The sequence below is a fragment of the Procambarus clarkii genome, chromosome 91 (assembly GCF_040958095.1).
Source record: "Procambarus clarkii isolate CNS0578487 chromosome 91, FALCON_Pclarkii_2.0, whole genome shotgun sequence".
In the NCBI taxonomy this organism is placed as follows: Eukaryota; Metazoa; Arthropoda; class Malacostraca; order Decapoda; family Cambaridae; genus Procambarus; species Procambarus clarkii.
The window spans coordinates 4,420,035-4,434,012 of NC_091240.1; the positions used below are offsets into that span (position 1 = coordinate 4,420,035).

At 45.3% G+C, this 13,978-nt stretch overlaps 1 protein-coding gene across 4 annotated transcripts in view; it reads left to right on the forward strand.

Moving 5' to 3' along the window:
• The window catches only part of LOC123773938 (uncharacterized), a 134,947-nt gene that overhangs the window by 18,437 nt on the left and 102,532 nt on the right, over positions 1 to 13,978 (forward strand). The gene's annotated exons all lie outside the window — the stretch shown is intronic.

Sequence of the window (13,978 nt, forward strand, 5' to 3'; positions counted from 1 at the left end):
CCGTCCTCCTCGAGGCCACTAGTTAGTGGCTCTCGGGTAAATTCAGGTAAACATTGACGTACTAAGCAATTAGAGAGTAAAACTTTGTACTATATTCACTTTATAGTCCGGAAAAATGAAGCTAAACAAACTTACATATCTCTAGGCCTAGTAAAGCACACACATTAGGCCTAGAAAGGTTAGGTTACGTTAGTTTAGTTTCTTTGCAACATAAGTAGAAAATCTTTTTCCTGTTTGTCCAAAATCAATAGTACTGATTTCTATTTTCTAATTGCGTTGTACGTCAGTATATGTACTATGGTCCTCATCCTTCCTATAAGTACTACCAAAACAGGTGAAATTTAAATTGAAATAAGTTTATTGAGGTAAAATACACACAAAGGGATGAGGTAGCTCAAGCTATTCTCACCCCGTTCAGTACATCGTGTTAATACATACATACATACACATCACAAACAATAAACATATTACCAAACATTCTGAGAGATAAACATTTACATTTCCTCCTTTACACAAGTAACCAAAACAGGTGGAGGGGCTGGACGCAGAAGACGGTTTGCCAACGGATTTTAAAACCTACCAAACCCACCTCAGCTAACAATATACACGGCTCTAACGAACAGCAAACATGTTCTGGCGCATCATGTTTACGGTGCGACCAAACCCCCAACAACACGAATAAAGGTCAATGGTGAAACTACTTAATAACCCAACCCAACGGTCCTGTCTTCGGAGCAATGCCCTCACCTTTTTTGACAGTGCCAGCTTCCTCAACTTTGCGTCGCGGCGCCAGGGGCCTCTCCGTCTCGGCGCCAGGGGCCTCTCCGTCTCGGCGCCAGGGGCCTCTCCGTCGCGGCGCCAGGGGCCTCTCCGTCTCGGTGCCAGGGGCCTCTCCGTCGCGGCGCCAGGGGCCTCTCCGTCGCGGCGCCAGGGGCCTCTCCGTCGCGGCGCCAGGGGCCTCTCCGTCGCGGCGCCAGGGGCCTCTCCGTCGCGGCGCCAGGGGCCTCTCCGTCGCGGCGCCAGGGGCCTCTCCGTCGCGGCGCCAGGGGCCTCTCCGTCGCGGCGCCAGGGGCCTCTCCGTCGCGGCGCCAGGGGCCTCTCCGTCGCGGCGCCAGGGGCCTCTCCGTCGCGGCGCCAGGGGCCTCTCCGTCGCGGCGCCAGGGGCCTCTCCGTCGCGGCGCCAGGGGCCTCTCCGTCGCGGCGCCAGGGGCCTCTCCGTCGCGGCGCCAGGGGCCTCTCCGTCGCGGCGCCAGGGGCCTCTCCGTCGCGGCGCCAGGGGCCTCTCCGTCGCGGCGCCAGGGGCCTCTCCGTCGCGGCGCCAGGGGCCTCTCCGTCGCGGCGCCAGGGGCCTCTCCGTCGCGGCGCCAGGGGCCTCTCCGTCTCGGTGCCAGGGGCCTCTCCGTCTCGGTGCCAGGGGCCTCTCCGTCTCGGTGCCAGGGGCCTCTCCGTCTCGGTGCCAGGGGCCTCCCCGTCTCGACGCCAGTGGCCTCCCCGTCGCGGCGCCAGGGGCCTCCCCGTCGCGGCGCCAGTGGCCTCCCCGTCGCGGCGCCAGGGGCCTCCCCGTCGCGGCGCCAATGGCCTCTCCGTCGCGGCGCCAGTGGCCTCCCCGTCGCGGCGCCAGTGGCCTCCCCGACGCGGCGCCAGTGGCCTCCCCGTCGCGGCGCCAGTGGCCTCCCCGTCTCGGCGCCAGGGGGCTCTCCGTCTCGGCGCCAGTGGCCTCCCCGTCTCGGCGCCAGTGGCCTCCCCGTCTCGACGCCAGTGGCCTCCCCGTCTCGACGCCAGTGGCCTCCCCGTCTCGACGCCAATGGCCTCTCCGTCGCGGCGCCAGGGGCCTCCCCGTCGCGGCGCCAGTGGCCTCTCCGTCGCGGCGCCAGTAGCCTCCCCGTCGCGGCGCCAGTAGCCTCCCCGTCGCGGCGCCAGTGGCCTCCCCGTCTCGGCGCCAGTGGCCTCCCCGTCTCGGCGCCAGTGGCCTCCCCGTCTCGGCGCCAGTGGCTTCCCCGTCGCGGCGCCAATGGCCTCTCCGTCGCGGCGCCAGTAGCCTCCCCGTCGCGGCGCCAGTGGCCTCCCCGTCGCGGCGCCAGTGGCCTCCCCGTCTCGACGCCAGTGGCCTCCCCGTCTCGGCGCCAGGGGGCTCTCCGTCGCGGCGCCAGTGGCCTCCCCGTCTCGGCGCCAAGGGCTTCTCCGTCGCGGCGCCAGGGGGCTTTCCGTCGCGGCGCCAGGGGCCTCCCCGTCGCGGCGCCAGGGGCCTCCCCGTTTCGGCGCCAGGGGCTTCTCCGTCGCGGCGCCAGGGGCCTCTCCGTCTCGGCGCCAGGGGCCTCTCCGTCTCGGCGCCAGGGGCCTCTCCGTCGCGGCGCTAGGGGCCTCCCCGTCGCGGCGCCAGGGGCATCCCCGTCGCGGCGCCAGGGGGCCTCTCCGTCGCGGCGCCAGGGGGCCTCTCCGTCGCGGCGACAGGGGCCTCCCCGTCGCGGCGCCAGGGGGCCTCTCCGTCGCGGCGCCAGTAAAAGATATAGTGCTGAATATTACCTCACACTTGACAATTATGTAATGGAGTGACTTGACTCGGCGTTCTGGTGCTCGCCAGACACCTGTCTTAACCCACTCGGCCACGATGGTACCAAAGTCGACCAGCCCGGAACTCTTCTGAATTCACTTGGAGGGGTTCTGGAGGCCCCGAACCGGAGCCCAATCAGGGTTTTTACAGTCAACCCGACCAAACTCTGGCCTATACGGTAATGGTATTCACACTCATACGCCCCGCATCAGATCGCAATGATATCATAATGACGTGATGTATCAGTGAAAATAATTTTTCACTTTCAAGTCGCTCCATGGCCTCAAAATAATTTGCATTATTATTGTTATTATTATTATTATTACACTTTAGGGTTGTATCGAGGTTCCCTACAAGGTGACACTACCTACCACTGTAACAAACTAGGCTGTTGTAAGAATTATCCAGAGTGGTTTATCGACAAAAGAGAATGGGAAGCTGAGCCGCATGGTGACCTGACCCCCAGGGGAATTCGCGGTGGAAATAACCGACGCTTTGTTCAAAGGTGCGTATAATGACTCATCCTATAGTATTCAGTAATTTAGAGAAAATTAGCCTTTATTCATTTTGCATTAAAATTGTATTGTATAATAGTACCGGATACAATATCAAGAGTATTCTAATTATTGAGTTTAAGTCACCATCAGTGACGTCACGAATCAGATCTAACTTCTAAAGCGGAGTGACCGGCGGTCATAGGTCAGCAGGGTTGACATGTCTAATATTTCTCAAAGTTTTAATAACCATTTTTGTGATCGGGAACAGCTCTGCCGTTAGATGTTTGTGTAATCTAATTAAAGTAAAATAATTCAACCAGTCTGGATCAATTAAGTACAACAGAGTTTAATTGTTATAACTTAAACCTGGCTAGTAACTTGGTAAAACTTTGACTAGGCGGAAGGATACAAGGTTCTAGTCTGGGCTAGGCCAGACGAGGACAAATCAGTGTGGTCACGGAAGCAGCTAGGAGAGGTCAAACATCTTACCTCTCCCCTAGACCAGCCAAGACATCCAGCTGGTCGCCCAAGGTATAGTTGCTATTGTTAATTATAGAAATAGTCTTCTCATTTGCCACTCAGGTCAAGTAGGGAGTGTTAAAGTAATAGGGAGTGAACATATTTAGATTTTGTTTTAGTTTTCTTTTAATAAATTAAATTTGTTATTAATTTGCATTTTTATTGTTTCCATGTGTTTTATGTGTATACTTGTCCTGGTCACGTGGTCCACACGAGGCAGAGTTGCATTGGGCGCCGATTCTAACATCGAATCGGAATTATCATTACCGTGTAATTTATTCCACACTCAAGGTCATCGTTTATAGTGGGGATCAAGCCCCTAGGTTGATTAATTAGCGTGATCGATCCAGACCTCGATCATTGCTCTTGTATTACTGGTCTGGTGGTGGCAGCAGAGGTGACTCTAGGGTTTTGTTCAGAGCTTAGGTCACGTCATACGGGGTGTAGAATCCTAAGTCGGTCAATCGTCTTAGGACCACGTGGCGTGGAGTTGGCTTTGTTAAAAGTTTTGGAGTCCTTTGGTTTAGAAATAAAAGTAAGAATACGGGTAGAGGGAGTAGAAGGAAGAAGAGAGAGAGGAACCTAAACCCGTGTTACACCACTACCTCCCCAGGATGCCACCCACAACAGTTGCCTAACTCCCGGGTACCTATGTATTATTAGGTGAACAGAGGCACTAATTAACAGGAAAATTGCACAGTCATTTTTCTTTCCCGGCCTGGAATCGAACCTGGGATCTCCATATTGTGAGTATTAGTTGTTACGAATGGAACCTCAGTTTTATCTAGCGCAAGAATATCAACATTTTCACCACATTTCAATTAGAGGGAAATATATATATTATATTATGTATCTCCCATACCTCTAGAGAAGAAATCCAGGTCAGAATTTATCATCATCCTATCTGGGAAGTTTGGAGTCGGGCAGACGGCAGAGTGAAGGACTACGAGTCTTGGATATTCCCTCCAGGACACAGGTGGTCGATATTGTTTAATGGGGTCTTGTTGTGATGGGTGATGGGGAGGTTGTTGTGTTGGGTGATGGGGGGAGAGGGAATGGGGGGAGAGTGCAACACATGCCTTGGGGTACCTGCCTCTACTGTGTCGTGGTTTACACTACTGCAGGCTGGGCAGGTACACCGTTGCTATCCTTACCAGATACGGTACTCTGAAATTACGTGGACACGTGGAAAGGGAAACAAAAAATATGTGTATTGGTAAATTGACCCAAGAGTTATAAGAACGTGTGTATATATATGTATATATATATATTGGTGTATATTGGCAGCAGGTTTTCTTTCAAACATGTTTCATTGAATATGACCGCATATTCTGTATTTATTATTTTCTGGTTTAGGGCTTCTATCCCTCTAACTGTTTTCTTAGCATCAGGGCTTATTTGAAATAGGAGTTCTCCAAAACTCATTTTCGTACTTTTAAGGTGAAGAAAAGAAGTGATTTACTATAGAGATAAGATTACACTTATTTGTATAATTTGCACGACGTTTCGAACCTCCATGGTTCATTCTCAAGTGAACAGATCTTACAATACTAGTTGATTTTATACTCGCATTAGGTCAGGTGATAATATAATGAAGGTGAAAACATGGGGGGATACATAAGGGATAAACATAGGGCTGCAGAAGGCTTATTGGCCCATACGAGGCATCTCCTATCTAAACACAAAGATTAATCCAGTGTAATTGGCCTGTTATGTTGGACATTGTCTTCTGTGTTGGCATCGATATGTTCTTGTCTTGTCCTTACTCTCATGGTGGGTAGAGTAAATAGTTCCGTGATTTGGGTGTTCATGGTAGGTCGCTCTATTCTTATGTGAATTGCCTCAAGAATTTGTAATCTTCTTGAATCTTGGGTTTTGTCTATTATGCAAGTATTCTTGTTCAACATTTCTCTTGTTAGAGTAATGTCATGGGCTTGTCTCATGTGATTCCTAGGGGCACCAGATTGAAGATGGCATGTCAAACGCCTCGTCAGCTTGGTCGACGTCATACCTATGTACTTACATTGAAGGTTACATCCTTCGTGGGGGCAAGTGTACATGTATACAACGCTTGACTGCTGTAGAGGGTTCTCCGTCGGCTTCGGGCTGTTTTTGATAAGGAGTTCGGAAGTCTTCTTGTTTTTGTAGAATATTATCAGGTTTATGTTTTGGTTAGGAGTAGTGCTTTTTACTCCTTTACGGATTATTTCTTTCATTATTCTTTCCTCTTTTATATGTTCACTGTGCATGGTTGATTTGTAATATAATTTTATTGGGGGTGTTGTGGTTTCTGTTCTGGGTTCTGAATTATACCAACGGTCCAAGTGTCTTCTTATAGCAGCGTTTATTTCCGCGTTGCTATATCCGTTGTTCACCAATACCTGAGTTACTCTTTCAAACTCTCTACTCACGTTGCTCCATTCAGAGCAGTGGGTAAGCGCTCGACGAATATAAGCATTGAGAACACTGGCTTTGTATCTTTGGGGGCACTCACTTCTACCGTTCAGGCATAATCCTATGTTGGTGGGCTTGGTATATACGTTGGTGCTTAAAGAGGTTCCTGTTTTTGTTATTAGTACATCCAAGAATGGCAGACTGTTATTTTCACTATTTTCATGTGTAAATCGGAGTACTGACTCTCTCTCTAGGTGTCTTTTTAGGTCAATTAGTTCATCTGAGTCTTTTACTATTACGAATATGTCATCTACATAACGGCAGTATACAGTTGGTTTTTGTCTGCTACTGAAGACCCTATCTTCGATGGTTCCCATATAAAAATTAGCAAATAAAACTCCTAAGGGGGAGCCCATTGCTACTCCGTCTATTTGTAAATACATGTCTCCTTGTGGACTGATGAAAGGGGCTTCCTTTGTACATGCTTCGAGAAGACTTTTCAAGTGTGGCTCAGGTATGTCTAATTTGGGGGTGCTCTCGTCTCTGTATACTCTGTCCAGTATCATTCCTATGGTTGTGTCGACTGGGACGTTGGTAAAAAGGGATTCAACGTCCAGGGAAGCGATGATTCCATCGGGCTGGGTAGATTTGATCAATTCTAGGAAATCTGCTGATGATTGTAGACTAAACTTACTTGGAGTGTATGGAGTTAGGAGTTCATTGAGTTTCTTTGCCAGGTGATAAGTTGGGGTTGGTATTTGGCTGATTATAGGGCGTAGTGGGTTACCTGGTTTATGCGTCTTAACATTGCCGTAGGCATATCCTAAGCCATAGTCGCCTTGAAGTTTATTGAAATGCACACTACCTTTCTTTGCGTTGATTGCTGTAATTGTTTTGTTTACTTTCCGCTTAAGGTCTTCTACGGGGTTCCTCGTGATTCGTTGAAATTTGGAGTCGTCACTTAAGATGTCGCTAATTTTGTTCATGTATTCATGGGTAGGAATCAATACATATGCTGCTGTTTTGTCGGCTTTTCTTATTGTTACGTCTTTCAGATTTTTTAGTTGTTTCGCTGCTTCTTTGAGTCGTGGGGTTAAGATTGTAGATGAATATGTTCCTCGTTTTTTCCCTGCTTCTGCAAGTAGTTCAGCTTGAAGTGTGTCAGTGGTGATGACTTTTTTGTTGTCTTCTAGCTTATGGATATCGTCCAGAAGCATTTCGATTTCCAGGCGTTTTTGATGCATCTTTGGTTTAGATAAGAATTGACAATTTAGACCAAGATTTAAGAGGTCTCGTTGGTCCTGGGTAAGATCATAAGAAGTCAGGTTAAAGTAGCCATCTATAGGACGAGGGATTTTTAGCTGTCCACCGTTTAGGGATGTTAACTTACGGAGTGTCTTTGTTTCTACAAGAGTTTTATGTTGTTGTTTCAGGTTAAATAGTTCACTGTTGATGGTTTGCTTGAGTTGGATAGGGATGTCGTACTGGGTCCATTTGATTAACAGATGCTCCGCCTGCTCTATAAAGGTTTGGAGGGCTTCCTTCTTCTTGTTTAGTTGATGCCGAATGAGCTCTTGCCTATACCTATAGGTAAACTCTGTATTGCGGACTGCTGGGTCATGTGGGTTTATATTGGTGTATATTGGCAGCAGGTTTTCTTTCAAACATGTTTCATTGAATATGACCGCATATTCTGTATTTATTATTTTCTGGTTTAGGGCTTCTATCCCTCTAACTGTTTTCTTAGCATCAGGGCTTATTTGAAATAGGAGTTCTCCAAAACTCATTTTCGTACTTTTAAGGTGAAGAAAAGAAGTGATTTACTATAGAGATAAGATTACACTTATTTGTATAATTTGCACGACGTTTCGAACCTCCATGGTTCATTCTCAAGTGAACAGATCTTACAATACTAGTTGATTTTATACTCGCATTAGGTCAGGTGATAATATAATGAAGGTGAAAACATGGGGGGATACATAAGGGATAAACATAGGGCTGCAGAAGGCTTATTGGCCCATACGAGGCATCTCCTATCTAAACACAAAGATTAATCCAGTGTAATGCTCTGAATGGAGCAACGTGAGTAGAGAGTTTGAAAGAGTAACTCAGGTATTGGTGAACAACGGATATAGCAACGCGGAAATAAACGCTGCTATAAGAAGACACTTGGACCGTTGGTATAATTCAGAACCCAGAACAGAAACCACAACACCCCCAATAAAATTATATTACAAATCAACCATGCACAGTGAACATATAAAAGAGGAAAGAATAATGAAAGAAATAATCCGTAAAGGAGTAAAAAGCACTACTCCTAACCAAAACATAAACCTGATAATATTCTACAAAAACAAGAAGACTTCCGAACTCCTTATCAAAAACAGCCCGAAGCCGACGGAGAACCCTCTACAGCAGTCAAGCGTTGTATACATGTACACTTGCCCCCACGAAGGATGTAACCTTCAATGTAAGTACATAGGTATGACGTCGACCAAGCTGACGAGGCGTTTGACATGCCATCTTCAATCTGGTGCCCCTAGGAATCACATGAGACAAGCCCATGACATTACTCTAACAAGAGAAATGTTGAACAAGAATACTTGCATAATAGACAAAACCCAAGATTCAAGAAGATTACAAATTCTTGAGGCAATTCACATAAGAATAGAGCGACCTACCATGAACACCCAAATCACGGAACTATTTACTCTACCCACCATGAGAGTAAGGACAAGACAAGAACATATCGATGCCAACACAGAAGACAATGTCCAACATAACAGGCCAATTACACTGGATTAATCTTTGTGTTTAGATAGGAGATGCCTCGTATGGGCCAATAAGCCTTCTGCAGCCCTATGTTTATCCCTTATGTATCCCCCCATGTTTTCACCTTCATTATATTATCACCTGACCTAATGCGAGTATAAAATCAACTAGTATTGTAAGATCTGTTCACTTGAGAATGAACCATGGAGGTTCGAAACGTCGTGCAAATTATACAAATAAGTGTAATCTTATCTCTATAGTAAATCACTTCTTTTCTTCACCTTAAAAGTACGAAAATGAGTTTTGGAGAACTCCTATTTCAAATAAGCCCTGATGCTAAGAAAACAGTTAGAGGGATAGAAGCCCTAAACCAGAAAATAATAAATACAGAATATGCGGTCATATTCAATGAAACATGTTTGAAAGAAAACCTGCTGCCAATATACACCAATATAAACCCACATGACCCAGCAGTCCGCAATACAGAGTTTACCTATAGGTATAGGCAAGAGCTCATTCGGCATCAACTAAACAAGAAGAAGGAAGCCCTCCAAACCTTTATAGAGCAGGCGGAGCATCTGTTAATCAAATGGACCCAGTACGACATCCCTATCCAACTCAAGCAAACCATCAACAGTGAACTATTTAACCTGAAACAACAACATAAAACTCTTGTAGAAACAAAGACACTCCGTAAGTTAACATCCCTAAACGGTGGACAGCTAAAAATCCCTCGTCCTATAGATGGCTACTTTAACCTGACTTCTTATGATCTTACCCAGGACCAACGAGACCTCTTAAATCTTGGTCTAAATTGTCAATTCTTATCTAAACCAAAGATGCATCAAAAACGCCTGGAAATCGAAATGCTTCTGGACGATATCCATAAGCTAGAAGACAACAAAAAAGTCATCACCACTGACACACTTCAAGCTGAACTACTTGCAGAAGCAGGGAAAAAACGAGGAACATATTCATCTACAATCTTAACCCCACGACTCAAAGAAGCAGCGAAACAACTAAAAAATCTGAAAGACGTAACAATAAGAAAAGCCGACAAAACAGCAGCATATGTATTGATTCCTACCCATGAATACATGAACAAAATTAGCGACATCCTAAGTGACGACTCCAAATTTCAACGAATCACGAGGAATCCCGTAGAAGACCTTAAGCGGAAAGTAAACAAAACAATTACAGCAATCAACGCAAAGAAAGGTAGTGTGCATTTCAATAAACTTCAAGGCGACTATGGCTTAGGATATGCCTACGGCAATGTTAAGACGCATAAACCAGGTAACCCACTACGCCCTATAATCAGCCAAATACCAACCCCAACTTATCACCTGGCAAAGAAACTCAATGAACTCCTAACTCCATACACTCCAAGTAAGTTTAGTCTACAATCATCAGCAGATTTCCTAGAATTGATCAAATCTACCCAGCCCGATGGAATCATCGCTTCCCTGGACGTTGAATCCCTTTTTACCAACGTCCCAGTCGACACAACCATAGGAATGATACTGGACAGAGTATACAGAGACGAGAGCACCCCCAAATTAGACATACCTGAGCCACACTTGAAAAGTCTTCTCGAAGCATGTACAAAGGAAGCCCCTTTCATCAGTCCACAAGGAGACATGTATTTACAAATAGACGGAGTAGCAATGGGCTCCCCCTTAGGAGTTTTATTTGCTAATTTTTATATGGGAACCATCGAAGATAGGGTCTTCAGTAGCAGACAAAAACCAACTGTATACTGCCGTTATGTAGATGACATATTCGTAATAGTAAAAGACTCAGATGAACTAATTGACCTAAAAAGACACCTAGAGAGAGAGTCAGTACTCCGATTTACACATGAAAATAGTGAAAATAACAGTCTGCCATTCTTGGATGTACTAATAACAAAAACAGGAACCTCTTTAAGCACCAACGTATATACCAAGCCCACCAACATAGGATTATGCCTGAACGGTAGAAGTGAGTGCCCCCAAAGATACAAAGCCAGTGTTCTCAATGCTTATATTCGTCGAGCGCTTACCCACTGCTCTGAATGGAGCAACGTGAGTAGAGAGTTTGAAAGAGTAACTCAGGTATTGGTGAACAACGGATATAGCAACGCGGAAATAAACGCTGCTATAAGAAGACACTTGGACCGTTGGTATAATTCAGAACCCAGAACAGAAACCACAACACCCCCAATAAAATTATATTACAAATCAACCATGCACAGTGAACATATAAAAGAGGAAAGAATAATGAAAGAAATAATCCGTAAAGGAGTAAAAAGCACTACTCCTAACCAAAACATAAACCTGATAATATTCTACAAAAACAAGAAGACTTCCGAACTCCTTATCAAAAACAGCCCGAAGCCGACGGAGAACCCTCTACAGCAGTCAAGCGTTGTATACATGTACACTTGCCCCCACGAAGGATGTAACCTTCAATGTAAGTACATAGGTATGACGTCGACCAAGCTGACGAGGCGTTTGACATGCCATCTTCAATCTGGTGCCCCTAGGAATCACATGAGACAAGCCCATGACATTACTCTAACAAGAGAAATGTTGAACAAGAATACTTGCATAATAGACAAAACCCAAGATTCAAGAAGATTACAAATTCTTGAGGCAATTCACATAAGAATAGAGCGACCTACCATGAACACCCAAATCACGGAACTATTTACTCTACCCACCATGAGAGTAAGGACAAGACAAGAACATATCGATGCCAACACAGAAGACAATGTCCAACATAACAGGCCAATTACACTGGATTAATCTTTGTGTTTAGATAGGAGATGCCTCGTATGGGCCAATAAGCCTTCTGCAGCCCTATGTTTATCCCTTATGTATCCCCCCATGTTTTCACCTTCATTATATTATCACCTGACCTAATGCGAGTATAAAATCAACTAGTATTGTAAGATCTGTTCACTTGAGAATGAACCATGGAGGTTCGAAACGTCGTGCAAATTATACAAATAAGTGTAATCTTATCTCTATAGTAAATCACTTCTTTTCTTCACCTTAAAAGTACGAAAATGAGTTTTGGAGAACTCCTATTTCAAATAAGCCCTGATGCTAAGAAAACAGTTAGAGGGATAGAAGCCCTAAACCAGAAAATAATAAATACAGAATATGCGGTCATATTCAATGAAACATATATATATATATATATATATATATATATATATATATATATATATATATATATATATATAATATATATATATATATATATATATATATATATATATATATATATATATATATATAAAGCCTAAAACAGCTGGTATAACTAACTGGGAGAGGGAGCAGACTAGGCTTTTATTGTCTTTATAAATCATCGAGCGCTAGGCTGGTTTAAATAAAAAACATGTAGACATGACAGTGTTTTGTTTATGAGATACGTAAAATGTATCTGAACATGTACGCCAATATGTTGTCTTGTTTGGACAATTTGAGCGAATGTGTTGTAAGTTGTGATGTTATCACCGGGGGCGGGAGCCTGTAAAGATACACACGCGCGTGCACACACACACACACACACACACACACACACACACACACATACACACACACACACACACACGCACACACACACACACACACACACACACACACACACACACACACACACACAGGGTATAGTTTCTTGGACCTATACTGTTTCTGATATATGTAAATGATTTCCCAGAGGGTATAGAATCGTTTCTCTCAATGTTTGCTGATGATGCAAAAATTAGGAGGAGGATTGAAACGGAGGATGATAGTAGGAGGCTACAAGATGACCTGGACAGACTGAATGAATGGTCCAACAAATGGCTGTTGAAGTTCAACCCGAGTAAATGCAAAGTAATGAAACTAGGCAGTGGAAACAGGAGGCCAGACACAGGATACAGAATAGGAGATGAAGTACTTAATGAAACGGACAGAGAAAGATCTAGGGGTTGATATCACACCAAACCTGCCTCCTGAAGCCCACATAAAAAGAATAACGTCTGCGGCATATGCGATGCTGGCTAACATCAGAACAGCCTTCAGGAACCTGTGTAAGGAATCATTCAGAATCTTGTACATCACATATGTAAGACCAATCCTGGAGTATGCGGCCCCAGCATGGAGCCCGTACCTTATCAAGCAAAAGACGAAGCTGGAAAAAGTCCAAAGGTATGCCACTAGACTAGTCCCAGAACTAAGAGGCATGAGTTACAAGGAAAGGCTGCGGGAAATGCACCTTACGACACTGGAAGACAGAAGAGTAAGGGGAGACATGATCACAACCTACAAAATCCTCATGGGAATCGACCGGGTAAACAAGGATAAACTATTCAACACTGGTGGTACGCGAACAAGGGGACACAGGTGGAAACTGAGTACCCACATGAGCCACAGGGACGTTAGAAAGAACTTTTTCAGTGTCAGAGTAGTTAACAGATGGAATGCATTCGGAAGTGATGTGGTGGAGGCTGACTCCATACACAGTTTCAAAAGTAGATATGACAGAGCCCAGTAGGCTCAGGAATATGTACACCAGTTGATTGACAGTTGAGAGGCGGGATCAAAGAGCCAAAGCTCAACCCCCACAAGCACAAATAGGTGAGTATAAATAGGTGAGTACACACACACATGAAAACTCCCTTTATGAATGGAAATGGGACTAGATGATAGGAGACTAATGGGATACTACACACAATGAAGAGGAACTGCCTACCCGTGACGACGCGAGAAAGAGACCTGAGAGTGGACGTAACACCTAATCTAACTCCTGAGGCACATATAAATAGTATATGTGTGCGTACTCTACACTGGCAAAAGTTAAAACATCATTGAGAAACCTAAGGAGGCATTTAGGGAGCTTTACACTGCCAACGTGAGGCCAGTCTTAGTTTATGCCGCCCCATCATGGAGCCCCCACCTGAAGAAGCACATAAGGAAACAGGAAAAGGGTCAGAAGTTTGCGACGAGGCTCGTCCCAGAGTTACGAGGGATGGGATATGAAGAGCGCCTGAAGGAAATGAACCTTACGACTCTAGAAAAAGAAATGAGAGGGGGGATATGATAGGGATGTATACAATATTCAAGAGAATTGACAAAGTGGAAATAGATGAAATGTTGACACGTAACAATAACAGAACGAGGGGACATGGGTGGAAACTGGAAACTCAGATGAATCACAGAAATGTTAGGAAGTTTTCTTTTAGCGTGAGAGTAGTGGAAAAAATGGAATACAC